The following is a 15374-nucleotide window of genomic DNA, read 5'->3' as shown; positions in this document are numbered from 1 at the left end:
CGGCTTGTTATTCCGCAAAGTAGAAAAATAAATGAAATAAAATAAATAAAAAAGAAAAGAAAGTAATTAGGAAATAAACGATAAACCAACAAACGGTGAAAGAAGGATGAGATGGATTACAGAAGAAAATGAATTTAAAAGAAAGGCATGAGGTTAATGCGTTGAGGGTGAGAGGCATAAATGCAATAAGTAGCAATAGAAAGTGGTTCGCGACAGCATTATCTGTTGTTGTTTTTATTTTCCTTCGCGTTTTGCATAATTGCGCGGAATATCGACGGTGGTTTGACGTGTGTAATCCAATAAAGAACGAAACACGTGCAGAATAAGTTTACGCTGTGGCAATTGGCAACCTTGTGCACTGCATGCACGGATACCGTAGAGAAATCATTGTGACAGATGTGCCTTATGCATGCGCGTCGTTTACGGTTGTTCCACCCGAACCCCGGCCCATCCAAATGAAATGTCACTGTTCACTGCAGCCGTGGCTGGCACCAGCCGGATGTTTTCCAGACCGGGAATTTGAGTAATTAATAAGCCAAACAGATAGTCCAGGGAAGGGCAATAATAGTAACATTTTGTACTACAATGCCATATCTGTAGTATTCCGGATATTTGTATTTTGCATTAAGCACACATTTTCCGATTTTATTTTATGTGTATGTTTGTAATTGTAGTATTATAAAAGACAAAACAAAAGCATATAGCCTATGTCCCAATGCTCCGCTAGATACCCCCCACCAGTGCCCTCCAAATGCCTAGTCATAAAACAACTTAGATACCTTTTATGCAACTACATACCAAATTCAGAAAGCTTTAAGTGATCCCTTGGCCAGGAGTTGCTGGCGGTTCCCCAGTTTTCTGTGAGAATGAGTCATCTCATTGTCTCCAAAACAGCGCGCCTAGTCACTCTTGTAGGCAGATGAGGGGTGATCCAACGTTCAACCACCAATTTTCCGTCGTCTAGACTGAGCCAATTGAAAACTGCGCTACACCTGAAGCAAATTCTCAACTTTGCTCGAAATTGATCGGCGCATCCAGACAGTACACGTAGAGTTTCAAAACTGCTTTCGAGATAAAGGGACAACAAATCATATTATCTTTATTTATTTCGTGAATAATCGAGTCACGGCAGGGTAAACGATCGTCACTGCCGATGTTTTAATATTATTGATGCGTTGTTGTACATCAGCTATGATTAACTGCGCGTCGCTATAACAGGGTTCTTTAATATACACATGCGGACTTTTACCATCATTCATTTATTATTTATATTGAATCACTTAGTTTTGTCTCTATAATACTCTCGTAATACTTTGAGAGTTCCTAAATATGCGCCCCATATATTACAATACTTGTTTTGTATTATGTAATTCAATATAACAGAAAACAAAAAGAAGATTAGTATTACTTTACCCCTCTGTGTAACGCGTGCCTACGCAATGGAGCCTCGCTCGATAAGGGATGTGCGCTCGTCTGATGCTTTCCGCGCTATTCCAATTGAACTCATTTAACGCGCGGCGAGAGTTCGCATATTCTCGTTTCTCCGAAATTTGCAGTCGATCTGTTCATTGTTCCACTTAGTAAGCCAGCGATCCACTTCCAAGTGAGTGGTCATGAAATATGCATGTGGTTCCAACGATCATTGGTCGCGCTGCTGTTGATGATCATGGTGCTGATAAAGGGATTCGGGGACGACGTTTAAACGCGTTTATTTTATTCAAAGCAATTCCGCGTTTAAAAACCTCGATCATTTTGAAGTTTCTTTGACGCTTTTACTTGCCACGATGACTGCTTCGTAACGATCGTTTTGCGTCGACCAACTGTTCATGTTGACTCCGGGGTGGCTCGCGCGGGGCGATCAGCAGTGTTGCGTTGCAAATGCGGCGTTACGCTTGACGGCGCCTTTACCTTTTCAAACCACAGGCGCGCATGACCATAATTGTCTCGCGACGTAAAGCCAGAAATTATCAAACCACGGGTGAAGTGCGATGCTCTCTTAGTACATTAGGTGCGGCGATAGAACAAATGACCAGGACAGAAATGATTCCGTGGCGGTTCCGCAAACAAAGACGTAATCCCCGGAGATGTGAACTTCAATAAGAACGATCTGCAATGTATGTGGAAGGAGCACACTAGAACAGGAGTAATACGAGAAGCTTTCAGGACTAAACGCATGGGGATTTTCCTCAAAATCGTGGTATAGCGAAGAAGACTTCAGTTTTTCCCTTTTTTCTTTCTTAAATTGGGACTGACTTTTGACGCCGAAAAGTGGAAACTCCAGCGATCAGGTCATAGTGGATGGAAGCAAAAGCTCCAGATCGGGCGACGCGGATATTTCAAACAAACAGAGCCTGTTGTTCTACTGCAGAGTAATCTGTTCTGTTCTACTGTTCTTCTTCTGTTCTCTTAGAAGTCGGCCCAGGATGCACATTGCCCAGGGCGTCAGTCGTGACGTTGCCCACCTCTGTGAGGCCGACAACGGCGAGTCCTTTCACCACCTCTTCTTCTTCTCCACTCTTTTATACACAGTGTGTTTCACATAACGTGATAAAAAAATCGCATTTAAAAAAAATCTACTTGTCTGAACATTATGGGGTCAACGCTGTTTATCTCGGGGAGATATTGCCATGACTGAGCACTTTTATCAAATTTAATTCGCGAGAAATTGAATCTTCCCAACTGAGCTCCGATATTTGCCAAGTCAACCTCACCTCCTCCTTTTTATTATTACACAAACAGAAAGCGCATGCCGGATTTAGCCCATTCTATTGCAAAATAAATTTACTACAATAGTAATAGCCTGAAAAAAATTGCAAAAGCCGTCGTTTCGGAGCGCGTAAAGACGCGCTCAGATCTCCGAAAGAAGCGATGCGAGGAGCCCATGTACCTGTCCTTTCACTTTTTCAAGCTTCTGTTCATAACGGCAGCATCGTTGCAACGCAAAGTTATCTGAAATAAGAGCGAGAAGGAAACAGGAAGGAGAGGGTGACCGTTCTTCTTCCGCCTCACCTTGCATTAACTTGACGGAGAACTGCGCTCGGTCGACAATATGCTCGCCTCGAAACCACGGTTTTCGCAGTTTGTTTTCAGCTGTTACCGAAGTACGAGGGGTGTTCAAGTCAAACCGGGACTTTCTGTCTCCTGAGTGTACAAATGGCTCGCGCTACTTCTTTTTCGTCATTTTCGCACGCGACAGGCCTCCGCGTTCACCACTTGGTGGTCCAAAGTTTGTGCAAAACAGAACACACGTGCTGGACAATATGGCCGACAACGAGGTGAGCGCGCACATCGAACAGCGAATTGTCATGAAGTTCTTCGTGAATGAAGGCGTAAAATCATCTGAAATTCGCAGAAGACTTCAGGCTCAGTATGGCTACGATACACTTAGCGGTAGCAAAGCGTTTGAGTGGTGCAAACCGTTCCGAGACTGCCTAACGGCAGTGCAGGACGATCCCGGCCGGGGCGGCTCGGAGCCCAGTGTCAGAGTTCCTTTGAACATCCAACTTGTGGAGCGCCTGATCCTCAAGGACCGACGGATAACATGTCTCGAACTGGCTCGAAAGACGGACCTTTCTGTGGGAACGTTGAACACTATCATTCATGAACACCTCCAGTTTCGGAAAATTAGTGCCCGTTGAGTCCCGAGGCAGCTCTCCGTGTTTGACCAAAAGAGAAGACTGGAAATCTCCCAAGAGCTAAAGTACCGTTTCGACACTGAACGACAGCCGTTCCTTGATCGGATCATCACGTGCGATGAAACGTGGGTGCACCATTTCACTCCTCAGTCTAAACACGCATCAAAACAGTGGAAGCATCCGGGCTCGCCAGCTCCCAAGAAGTTCCGAAGCACCCCGTCTGCGGGTAAGGTCATGGCCACGGTTTTCTGGGACAAGGCTAGCGTTGTTCATGTTGATTTTCTGCCCAGTGGTACCACCATCAATAGTGCATATTACTGCCAGGTTCTCAGGGATGTGCACAAGGCGCTGAAGCAAAAGCGGCCGGGCCTCATCACCAAAGGAGTCCTCCTCCTACAGGACAATGCACGCCCGCATGCCGCGCATCTCACGACACGCACCTTACAGGAACTTGGCTAGGAGTTGCTGCCACATCCCCCTTACAGTCCAGAGCTCGCCCCCAGCGATTTCCATCTCTTAGGGCCACTGAAGGCGTTCCTTGGAGGCCGCCACTTCAGCTGCGACGACGAGATCAAGAATGCGGTCCGATCATGGCTGCTACGCGCCGGTAAGGATTTCTAAGCTGCTGACATCCAAGCCTTCGTAAAACGCTGGGACAAGTGTATTAGTGCAGCTGGAGATTACGTTGAAAAATAAAACTAATTTCTCGCCTGTAAGTTCATTTTGCTTTTGCGAAAAATGAAAAGTCCCGGTTTGCCTTGAACACCCCTCGTAGTAGGGAATGTATTTTGCAACGCAATGGGGTAAATCCGGTATGCGCTTTCTGTTTCTGTCAAAAACAGAAAAAGAAATAAGCATGAGGTTGACTTGTCAAATTTCGGAGATCAATTGGGAAAATTCAGTTTCCCGCGAATTAAATTCGGTACAAGTGCTCAGAAGTAATAGCAAAATCTCCCGGAGAGATAAATAGCGTTGACCCCATAACGTAGATTTTTAATACGATTTTTTATCACACTAGGTGAAACACACTGTAGAGCTGTCCAGTACTGGCATGGCGACGTTTGAGCACTTTCAAACATACGCTATAGGTGCAGCCAAAGAACTCCTGCTATATATATATATATATATTACCGCACATACCCGTATTTTATTCACATCATATTATTTCTGTTATTTGGTGATTATGGTGACAATGGGCATGTAAAATAATGACATTGAAAACAGGTTCTGGGCAGAAGTCGCTCACACAACATGGAAGGCCACGCTGGCGTGTCTTGCCTGTATCTTGCCATCGTCTACATGTCTCCAAGCTCCTTTCGCAGAAAAAAAAAAAAAAAAATGAAAACATCGGCGGCTTCAGTGGCTCCGCGAGTCTGTCGCACTTTCCACAAACAAACGTAGCAATTACGCATAGAACGTCATTCGCGCACCGTTCTTCTGACTCAATAGAGAGTTTTAGTGTGTCGTACGCTATCGCCTTTGCGTACGTAGGGGATAGCGTAGTGGTTCTGCGCAGGCGTGCGCGAAGCTCTCTATGTTTTGCGCGTGCGCATAGGCACCAACGCTATTCCTTACGTACGCAAAGGCGATAGCGTACGATTCACTAAAACTCACTAATAGAGAGCTTAGTGAGTTTTAGTACATCGCACGCTGTCGCCTCTGTGTACGTAAGGGTCATGGTTCTGCGCAAAGCTCTGTTTATGTATTGCGCGTGCGCAGAACCACGCACGCAATCCCTCACGTACGCAAAGGCGATAGCGTACAATATACTAAAACTCGCTATTTAGCGCATCGTACGCTATCGCCTTTGCGTAGGTAAGGGACAGCGTGGCGGTTCCGCGCACTGCACGAAGTTCTTTGTTTTACGCGTGCGCAGAACCCACCACCGCTATCCCTTACGTACGGAAAGGCGATAGCGTACGATTCTCTAAAACTCTGTAATGATAGGAATCGGGTCGTACGCGGGTTTACCCTCTACAAGGTTTGCTCCAACAGCTCTGCTTAAAACATCCTGAAGGAATGAAATGGCACTTATACTGGCACTAATAAACTTATCTGCTGTTCTTCCGTTTAAACAGTCAGGTAATTGACATACGCAAATTGTTCCGTACCAAGAACCTCCAAACAAGCTGTTTGCAGAATCCGACCACTAGAAGCTTTTTACGCGAATTTTCAGTTGTTGCCTCTTGCCCAAATGGAACAGCTTCGTGTGCAACCTGCGCTCCTCAATCAAGAGTATGTTGCGTGTGCTGTTCCCACAGGCATCAGTGGATTGTTTGGTAAGGTACCCGCTTACAAAGCTTTCGGGATCGAATTCGGCCAAAGACGGCAGCAAATCTGCGACATGGCACAAATTCCTTAGACACGTCGTCCAATGAGGAACGTTAAATATGGGATGCTGAAGTTTCAGCGAATATTGTAGAACGTTCAGATGCGCGTTGTCTTGTGACATTAAAAACCCTAAAGCTCCCTTACAGAATATGAACAGAAGTTCATTACGAAAACGCCTGCCGGAAACCAGTTACATTCCTGTGTACGCATGTGTAATTGTAATGCCACCTGAAGCTGCATCTTGAAATCCCTTCCTCCCGTCTTCTAACCAATAAGGGCAAGGACGAGTACTTTAATATTTTTTTTAACAAAACGCCGCGAGAATGCAAAATTTTGCCTGTCGCTTTTTTGAGCGACTTGCAAGTGGAACGTCGGCGAAAGTTTCAAGGCAAAGAGCAAGATGCGCGTAATGGAACGCTTCCTCTTTTCAATGCACTTGCGGTGATATGTTTCCATCCATGAATAGCAATAAAAAATGCTCCGTATCGAAAAGCTGCGCTGGTACTGCTATTATCCTTAGGCTTAATGTGCTATTAAGACACCTCGACTTCTCCGTTTACGTCTCGATTTTATCGTAAAAGGCCCCCCTTAGCGCCGCTTCCTTTTCCTTTTGCCTCGCCGATTAAAGCCCGGCCGGGCGTCTGTGTGTTAGTTCACAAGGACTTTACCTTTCTGGCTTTTCATTTTTTTTTCTCGTTTGCATTTTCTTTTTTATCTCTTTTTTGGTTTATGGATAGCCTTCGTCTTGGGCTTTATCTCTTTCCCTCGGCACTGTGCTACGATATCTCTCCCTTTTTTTTTATTTCACTCGGAGCACACAAAACCCATAATTAGCGGCAGGGGATCCTGTGTGACGTCGATAAAGCTATTAATTATACCGGAGAATTAACTTTTAGGCAAGAGCAATAAGCGCAGTTCCTAGAAAGAGTGTCAAAAGCTGAAAAGCTCGAATTTTGATGGGGAACTCACTTCGCACCTCCCCACTGCATTGTCAAAATATAATTGTTGTTGCTACTTGGCCCGAATGCGAATTGGATGGCCGAAAACAGCTATGCTGACATGATGTCAATATAGTTTTGAAGGCTAAGAAAGATTCATATAATAATTGTGGCATCACCGGACTATACTATTTCAAAATTTAGTTACGGTGACCGTTTTTCCTCTTCCTGTGAAAATATCCGCGGTGCTCTTATCCTGTTGCGCACGCTATTTTATGCAGTGTGCGTTTCCTTTACAACACTGCAGATAAAAAAAAACGCTGTCTGCCACATCCATCTGTTGTTTTGCTGCCGACGAACTCTCGCTAATGTTCTCGCGCAGTTATTTTGTAAGCACAAGTGACGTTTTTTTTTTTTTTTTGTATTGCGCAATTTTCCCTTCAAATCAAATTGCGCGAATGTATTCCTGATAGCAAAAATAAAATTAAAGAAAGAGAAACAACTTGGTGTTTTACGTCGGCATAGAATCATGACCATTAGTGACGCCAGCCCGTGGTTTAATTTTGTACACCTTGCTGAAGTCTCAGCACATAGCCCCCACTTAATTTTAACGTCTAACCTGTACCACGTCACCGAATGACTGGAGTCCTTGGCCGGGTGCGAACCTGCAACCTGTCAACGCGTCGGCAGACACAATTACATATAACCCAACGACGACGCTTAAAATTAGGTACATATACAAGTAAAACAGAAACACAAACATGAGTCTGTTCCGCCTGCAATTGCCTCGTTTAAATGAACGAGAGGCATAAGACCTAAGCGATCAAGCATGTAACCTGTTTGAGTGCTCGTATATAGACAGCCGTAGACAGTCTTCGGTTTACGGTATATCGCCCTCGGTATATTTAGCTGTGATTAAATTCAGTTAGACATTAAACGATTATCCGAGATAAAAGTGTCCTCGTGTCATTCACAATATTTTTTTTTTGCGCATTTTGTTTCAAATCGTTCACTCAATCAATGACATGTGTACTATCGCGTAATAGGCGACCCACAATCCTTACAATGTGCATCTGCCACCTGCTCGATATCTCTCGTTATCTATTAACGTGACGAATTTTGATTGACGCCAGTTTACGAAGACGTTGGTCAACATCCTCGAGCGCGTTTTCAGAGACTGTTGTTAATTAAGGGCTCTGGTACCGAAGTGGTTGTGACAAAATTCTGAAAAAGACACTGCCTAGCCACAACGAGATTTCCTACTTGACTTATGTCCCCATTTTCTCCTTCCTCTATCACATCATCATCACATCATATCACAGATTTCCTACTGCAGACACCTGTACAGGCGATAAATGCCTGCGTGTCGCCATCATTACCCCCCCCCCCCCCCCATCTACCATTTTTGAGCTAAATGCGCAAATGTTATGACTGTGATGAGTCACCTGCCGCCAACGTTTCTCAGACGATTTGACCATCATTTCGTATACGATATTACGGCATTTAAGTAATGGCGGCAATTTTAGTAGATCGAAAGCTCTCTATGAAAATGATAGTTTAAAGGAAGCTGCCAAATCAAAGATCACTCAGTTGTCTCGCGACGTAAACTTCCAATTATTATTATTAAAATCAAAGATCAGCAACGTGACGTCACGTGTCAGTCACTTCCAGGGCATAAAGTGATTGACGCTTTCGGAACCGCTATCGCGATAATTCGTGGTTTTACGTCGCGAAATAACCGTGATCACGAGCGACGCCACAGTGGTCGCTCTGTGGATTAATTTTGCCTACCTGAGGCTTCTTTAACGTGTACCGAAATCACAGCACACTGCACACCCTATTTGACGCCCCTCGCGGAAGACGGCGTAACTAAGCAACTTGTACCCTGCCACCAAGTCCAACCGCTGTCGTAAACACGCTCCCGTTCACTAAAACTCTAACAATCTAAACGAGGGAAATGCGCCAAGCAAACCCCAGCAATTCCAATTGATTGATTGATTGATTGATTCGTTTATTCACATCAGTGAAATTAGTAAGTTAGTTAATCAATCAATAAGTGAGCGGTTTCGAAGACTGACGAACTTATTCAGATAGTTAAACCGCGGAAGTATTAAATTATGTTTCCCCCAAGAAAGTGAATGAAACACGAACACGTATGCAGCGCATATGACGACTGCAGGCGACATGTGGGCACGTTTTCGAGCGGAAGTCGGTCCAACGCGGGGGCAACAACTCCCAAATATGGTTAAACGCCCGTCGCCACCCATCGCAAGAAAAACGGACGAGCGCTTCTCGGTGGCAACTCATATTACCGACTGGAACTACCGCGCCGTGCACAAGAAATCGCAAAGCTGTAATCTGCCACAAGGAGCGATAGGCAAAGGACCTCAAATTTCACGTAATTGTACAGGGCTCGCAATGCACTGTACAAAGTCAAAAACAAGGTACTACTAGCCCAAATATTCCGTTCTTTATTTTCCCCTCTATTACTGGTGGTGGGCCTGATGAAATGTTCTGGAAGGAATGTTGAAGTCTGGGACCGGAAAGGACACAGAAGCCCGCATCGCGATTTCTACAGTGTCTATGTTCACACCTACACACACACACGCAAAAAAAGAAAAAGAGGAAAGAATGAAAAAGAAAAGAAAAGGAAGCTACCACTACTTCATGCCTGCCGCAATCAACGACGCCGATATCCGAGAAAACCAACACAGTAGAAAAAGCAATGAGGAGTAAAGTAAAATTGTTGTTGTACTTTTACCGATACGTGAATAGTGTAAACCGTAGTGCCACCGTACGTTCCGACATTGGCAAAGCTTTTCTCATATGGCCATTGCAAGCTGTCGTTCCCATGCATGTTTCCTCCCCATGCTCACACAATTCTTGTAAGAAGTAATAAAATTACCGCCCAGATAATTATCGTGTTAGCAACACCACGGTGCCACGAACCCCCCATCTCCTCCCTCCCCCGAGGTGTAAATCGTGGTTAACAATTCATGATGAGCAAAACATCCTGCCAGCTGACTTTCCAGATCCCATAACAGAGTACGCGATTTCCTCACTGCAAGAAGAGGGAAATTTGTCATTTTACGGGGAGTGAAATCCAGGCAGGACCGTTGTGGCAGAGCGTGTCATTCATCGTAGCAGCTGCTATCTTTAAGTACGCGCGAAGGTGGCACCGACCGTGCTATGATAAATCCGAAGGCAAGAGACGGCAGCCGATGGGGCGACTCATTGCTCTTCGTTGATATGTCGGCTGGGCTTCAATCGACCATTCATGTGCGGGATCAATAATGCGGTGCCCAGATGAGCGCGAAGGATCCGCTTTGTGCTGCCTCCATGAAGCCAATAACGGCGGCTCAACGAGGAAGTTATGGGGCCACTGGAGACGCTGCTGACGCATCGGGGGAGAGGAGGCACCCACACTTGATAGCCCCTTTCCAGGCACGTTTTAAGCCGTGCTAATGCCAGCTATTTGTACATCGGATGTTGCTATGGGGTTACCAGACTGTCGATTGTGTCACCATCGAAAGCGACTTCTGTTTGCAATCACGCGACACTCGTGTCGCAGATGAGGGTTTGAAAGGTGGTGCCGCCGAGTGTTGCACCGGCTCAATTTTCGTCTCCTAAATTTGCGACGTTGATCCCGAAAAAATTCTGCGTAACCAAACCTATTGGACGGGGCCAAGAAACTGTCATAGAAAAAATCAGCATAGCGTCCAGCCAATCTAAAGTTTCGCGCACTATAGAAAAAGTGCCACTACTCCCCTGTAACACATTGATCAGCTCTACGCAGTGCTGTACGGAGAATTGACCTCGTAAAAACTTGTTTGATGCTGCAAAAAATATCCCCCATTTTTGCTGGAAACGTCTCCTCAGCATCCAAAGGAAGCTTAATTGACCGCTATAAAAATGCTCCAATGCTGTGTAGTGGCATTGGACGACACTGCAAGAACCGGTGAGAGGAGGGCACCTGTCCGGAAAGGCTCTCCATTAAATGGCATCTTGGAGATCGACCCCTTGTGCGCTCAAACGAAACCAATTAGCGGCCGATCAGCGGGCTAAAGGAACTGCGCTAAAAGCAGACGCCATTCCAACCGGAATTGCTGACGCGAGTGCATGTAGCAGTCCCCTCGGCCGAACATTTATGGCGGCAACCACGAGAGCGGCCGCTTGTTTATTTTGGCGCCGGAGTGGTGGAAGAGCTTATTTCCACCGAATATTTATACAGCGGGCTCGTCCGTTGCTGCGAGAGGCTGCGAAGCGTCTCGGATTCGTGAAGCCGCCCTGCGTATAAATCTTTGAGGTCCTCACGTAAAGATGCCGCGCCGGTCCGACAAATGTAAGGGGCAACTCTCGAATGGGAGGATATGCAACCCGGAGCGCTCCGCCAGTAATACAATTTTGATACTACTACTAAGGCAATCTTTTTGAACCTCCATTGTTTGAACGTATAGATGAATTGGAAATGAACTGCAAAAGGAAATTACAACTTAGAAATGATATGCGTACAAGCTATAGCAAACAGTGTATTCACATGCGCAAACGCGTGGAATAAAATGTTGTAAGTTGTTTCCTTCCACCGGGTTCCCCATATGTGAATGAGTAAGAATAAAAAGGAACTGTGAGAAGGACCAACGCTCGCTTTATTGAGGTCTCGAATAGTGGAGTACTAAAAAGTCAGGCACCAAGTTCGAGATGAGCATTAAGATAATGTTAGACCCTCCTCTACGCAACAGTGTTTCTGTGAATGTATAAATTGCAGCGTATAGAACCATTTTTTTTAAAAAAGCATCGGAGAATCGAGTACAAGCAGCTTAAGAAGCTTTTCTCCCATGTTGATCCATTATATAATGCTGGGAATAATCCCGAAAGCCGACAGAAAGTGAAGGCGAGGGTATATATGTTTCCTATGTGACATAGTGCACATCTGCAAGTGAAAAAAAAATAATAATAATAAACAAACATTGCCAGCATTACGGTGTCTAACGTAAGTAATTATAGCATCAATGAAAACACATCCTCTTAATCGCTGTGACACAACGTGTGCGTCGGTCCGGACCAGGTACCGGCACGATGAAACTTTATGCGCTGATAGCAGAGCGATGTTTCCGTCTCTGAGCCGACCAGAGTCGTTGGCTCGTAATAAAGATAGAGCGGGAGTCATATTCTCACACAATAGCGCCAGGACAAGAAAACACGACTAGCGCAATTGCTCACGAACGTTCTTGTCTGGATTTGTTGCCGAATGTACGGCATTCGTTCCAAGACCAATGCTGAAATGTCATTCTATGCCACTACATATATGAAACAGAAACGCTGTCGGGCCGGCTGCAAGATTTGAGTGTCGAACAGCATTTTACTGAATTCAAAAGTGATATAACAATGGAGTCTATCGGAGAGCAGTTAAACGAACCGGAGTGAACTGAACTGGCATTAAAAAAAGAAATACCGAACGCTCTGTTTCTCTCTCTCTCTCTTTCTTTCGGGGTGGGGGGGTATTCGTTTTCCCTGTGATCTTATGGGTAGGAGAATGAAAACTGTAGGTATTTTTTGCCGGCCAACGGCCGCTCGTTTATTAATCGTTCAATTCACTGCAATTCATTGCGCTTACGTTGCGCAAAATACAGGTGAGCGCAGCTCGTATCCAAGTGATAAACTGCACCAAGAACGGTGCACTTCGTAAAACAAAGATGTTACCGACGCGCATGCAGCCGGTCATGACATCTCGCACCCCCCCCCCAAAAAAAAAAGAAAATCACATGGTAGTTGCACATCGCTAACGGCCTCCTTAACCTGCTTTACACCACGCTACGGGGCCGAGTGCTTTGCAGCGCGCTTGCTTCTCCAGTTTAGGGCCCATAATGCAACGTCGCGAGCCCATTCATATCTCTCACGAGCAACTCAATTTCGAGCCTCGTAAATAGCAGCGCGACATAAGGACGACACCTGTGGCGGCCGGCGATAAGTTTACGAGCATTTCCAGAGCGATGGTGCAACCCTTAAGACGCTGCACGGTAATGGCTTTGGGAATTTGGGCTGCGTTAATGCCGTCCTATGCGTCCTGCACTGCACACGTAAAGCGTTTGCAAGTACGTACAAGAGCCCACCTGCAAGCAGCATGGTCGTCTTCGCCTCATTCTTGGAAAGGGCTCGCCCTCGCAGCCAAGGCACTCGCAATAATGGAAACGCGGGTCGTTTAAAATGAGGTGCGTTTGTCAACGTCAATTCGAAGCAATGAACAACCGACAAACTGCTGTAACTACGTGCGATAATCTGCATGGGCTCAAATGTTTTCCACCAGGTGGTCAAACATTTCGTACGCTTGCCTGAAGCACAGCTGAGTAATTTCATTGTCTTCGCAAACTGTTGCGACAAAAGTTTGCGTAACCCTGCAGCGGCGTGACCGAGTGAATAAAAAGCTCCTTGATTGTAGCTCCAGGGTTGTGCCGAAGATTAGTAGGTGTCTGGTTCGATTCCTACCACCGGCTATGCTGTCTCAGGTTTTCCCAAGGCCGCATATTAACCCGCCTGTCTCCACTCTTCCCGGCTGTCCACGTCTGTATACGGCGCTTATAGCCACATTTGCTTCGCAGCGCTAACACGGAATCAAAAGAAACGTTTTCGTAGTTGGCTCACTTTTAGTCCACACCCGTTGACAGCACCAGTAAACACTCAAATCAGTCCGATGACCAACCGAGCATACTACGGCTCTAAACTATAGCGGAAAAGTGCCTGCATCAGTTGTGCCCATCATTGGCATCCTTTCATCGTGCCTCCTTTTCTCCCGAGCGTACAAAGGAGAACTACTTTGCCGCAGTAATTGGTGTTCCGCCGTGTCGCTTTAACAGATTGATATTATACAGATCTGTTTCAGCTTCATGTCACAGCTTCCTTTCTTTCATTTCCTGTTGTAGGGCGCTTCGCTCCTTACTGATTGCCCTCTCCTGCGTCATCTTCAAATACGCTATTGATTGAAGGAAGAGTGAACGAAAGAAAGAAATATTAACGGTGCTCATATAATCTAAAGCTTGGGGGATAGGGGGCCCTCGGAGCGCATAGCTAGAGCAATCACCATTGTTGGAAACGGCCGTGACAGCGCAAAATATCAATAGCGGGAGTGCTTTCCTGCATGGAGGGGAAGCCTCTCCTGACCCGCCGAATGGAAGAGACAGCGGCATTAATTGTTTCCAACGCGAGAATTCCATTCATTTTGGGCGTGCTATCGAGATGAGAGGTGCAGGTGACAGACAATGCGTCAGCAGCTGCCCAGTATGCGCGATGTTTTTCACGAGGCAGACATTCAGAAGCTATACCTACAAAGTGTTTATTTTGTGTAATATCCTATTAAGCGAATTTTCGGTTTTATGAAAGGTGCCATAGAAACTGTAGGTACTGGCACTAAAGGGGGGCAGCTAGAGCGGCAAGTCTTCTGATTTACGTTAACTGCCGGCGTTAACGTCTATTACGTTAATCTACATTAATTACGTCTGCGCTGCAAAACCGTAAGGCGCATGGGCGTGATCAGCTAGTGGCGCGTGCCTATTAAGATGTGTGGTGGAGTTTCTTTTTCATCTTTCTCGATTGAACGCAAACTCATAAAAGTTCTCCTTCTCTGGTTCCCACAAAAGCTTGCGCTTTCACCCTGTTTGCATGCGGTGGTGTATAAGGAGTTTTATATGTCACATTACACATATTACTTCCAAGTACAGAGTATGGTATGAGATATGGCGCCCAATGCCGAACGATTTGAAGTGTTTATGATGTAGATACGTCACTGAGACTCGAGCGAGTGTTCGACGAGGCCGCTCAGACTGCAGTTGGATGGTCTGTCGCTCAGCTAGACAGATCCCCAGCCCTTGAGCGAGCTTTCTCCGATCAGTGGTAGAGGCATCCTTGCTCCCCTTTCGCGCATGCATGGGGGCGTCACTCAAGAGTGACACCCAACACTGAAGCTCCCCACTCTACCGCTTTTTTGTCCGCGTCACATATTTATCCGCACATATAAGGCCCCTGTGCAAGTGTGCTTCTAAAAATCATTTGCTTCGTTCTCTACTGCCCGCGGGCGCATGCACCGTTTCGGATTTCGACGGGGATTTTTTTTTTTTTTTAGTGAACCCAATATTCCCTTCTGGCCCGGATGGATCGCCGCAGCCCGAAGGGGACCATGTATATTTATTGCGGGGTGTATTGTTTCTTGATAGCTGGGAGAGCAGGATGCAGCTGAAATCCCAGGAGTTTAGCCCTACTTTATTGCGACACGACGCAGATTTGAATGCTGCCCTCCCGTTTACCCTACGTTCGTTAAAAGAGATAAACTGCGCCCCGCGTATACATTCTGTTTTAAGAAGCGCCTTACGCATTATTTTTTGGGTGGGGTGCCGCTGTATTGACGTCAACTTCAGGTTATAATCTTTGACTATAGAGATGCAAAATTTTCCCAAATTTTGAACTGCTGAAAAAAAAAACA

At 45.8% G+C, this 15374-nt stretch overlaps 1 protein-coding gene across 1 annotated transcript in view; it reads right to left on the bottom strand.

Moving 5' to 3' along the window:
• Positions 1-15374, bottom strand: part of LOC135377677 (homeobox protein HMX3-like) — a 78137-nt gene that overhangs the window by 51862 nt on the left and 10901 nt on the right. The window lies entirely within an intron of this gene.

Source organism: Ornithodoros turicata, chromosome 1 (assembly GCF_037126465.1).
Source record: "Ornithodoros turicata isolate Travis chromosome 1, ASM3712646v1, whole genome shotgun sequence".
Taxonomy (NCBI): Eukaryota; Metazoa; Arthropoda; class Arachnida; order Ixodida; family Argasidae; genus Ornithodoros; species Ornithodoros turicata.
This window is presented reverse-complemented; position numbering and strand designations above follow the sequence as displayed.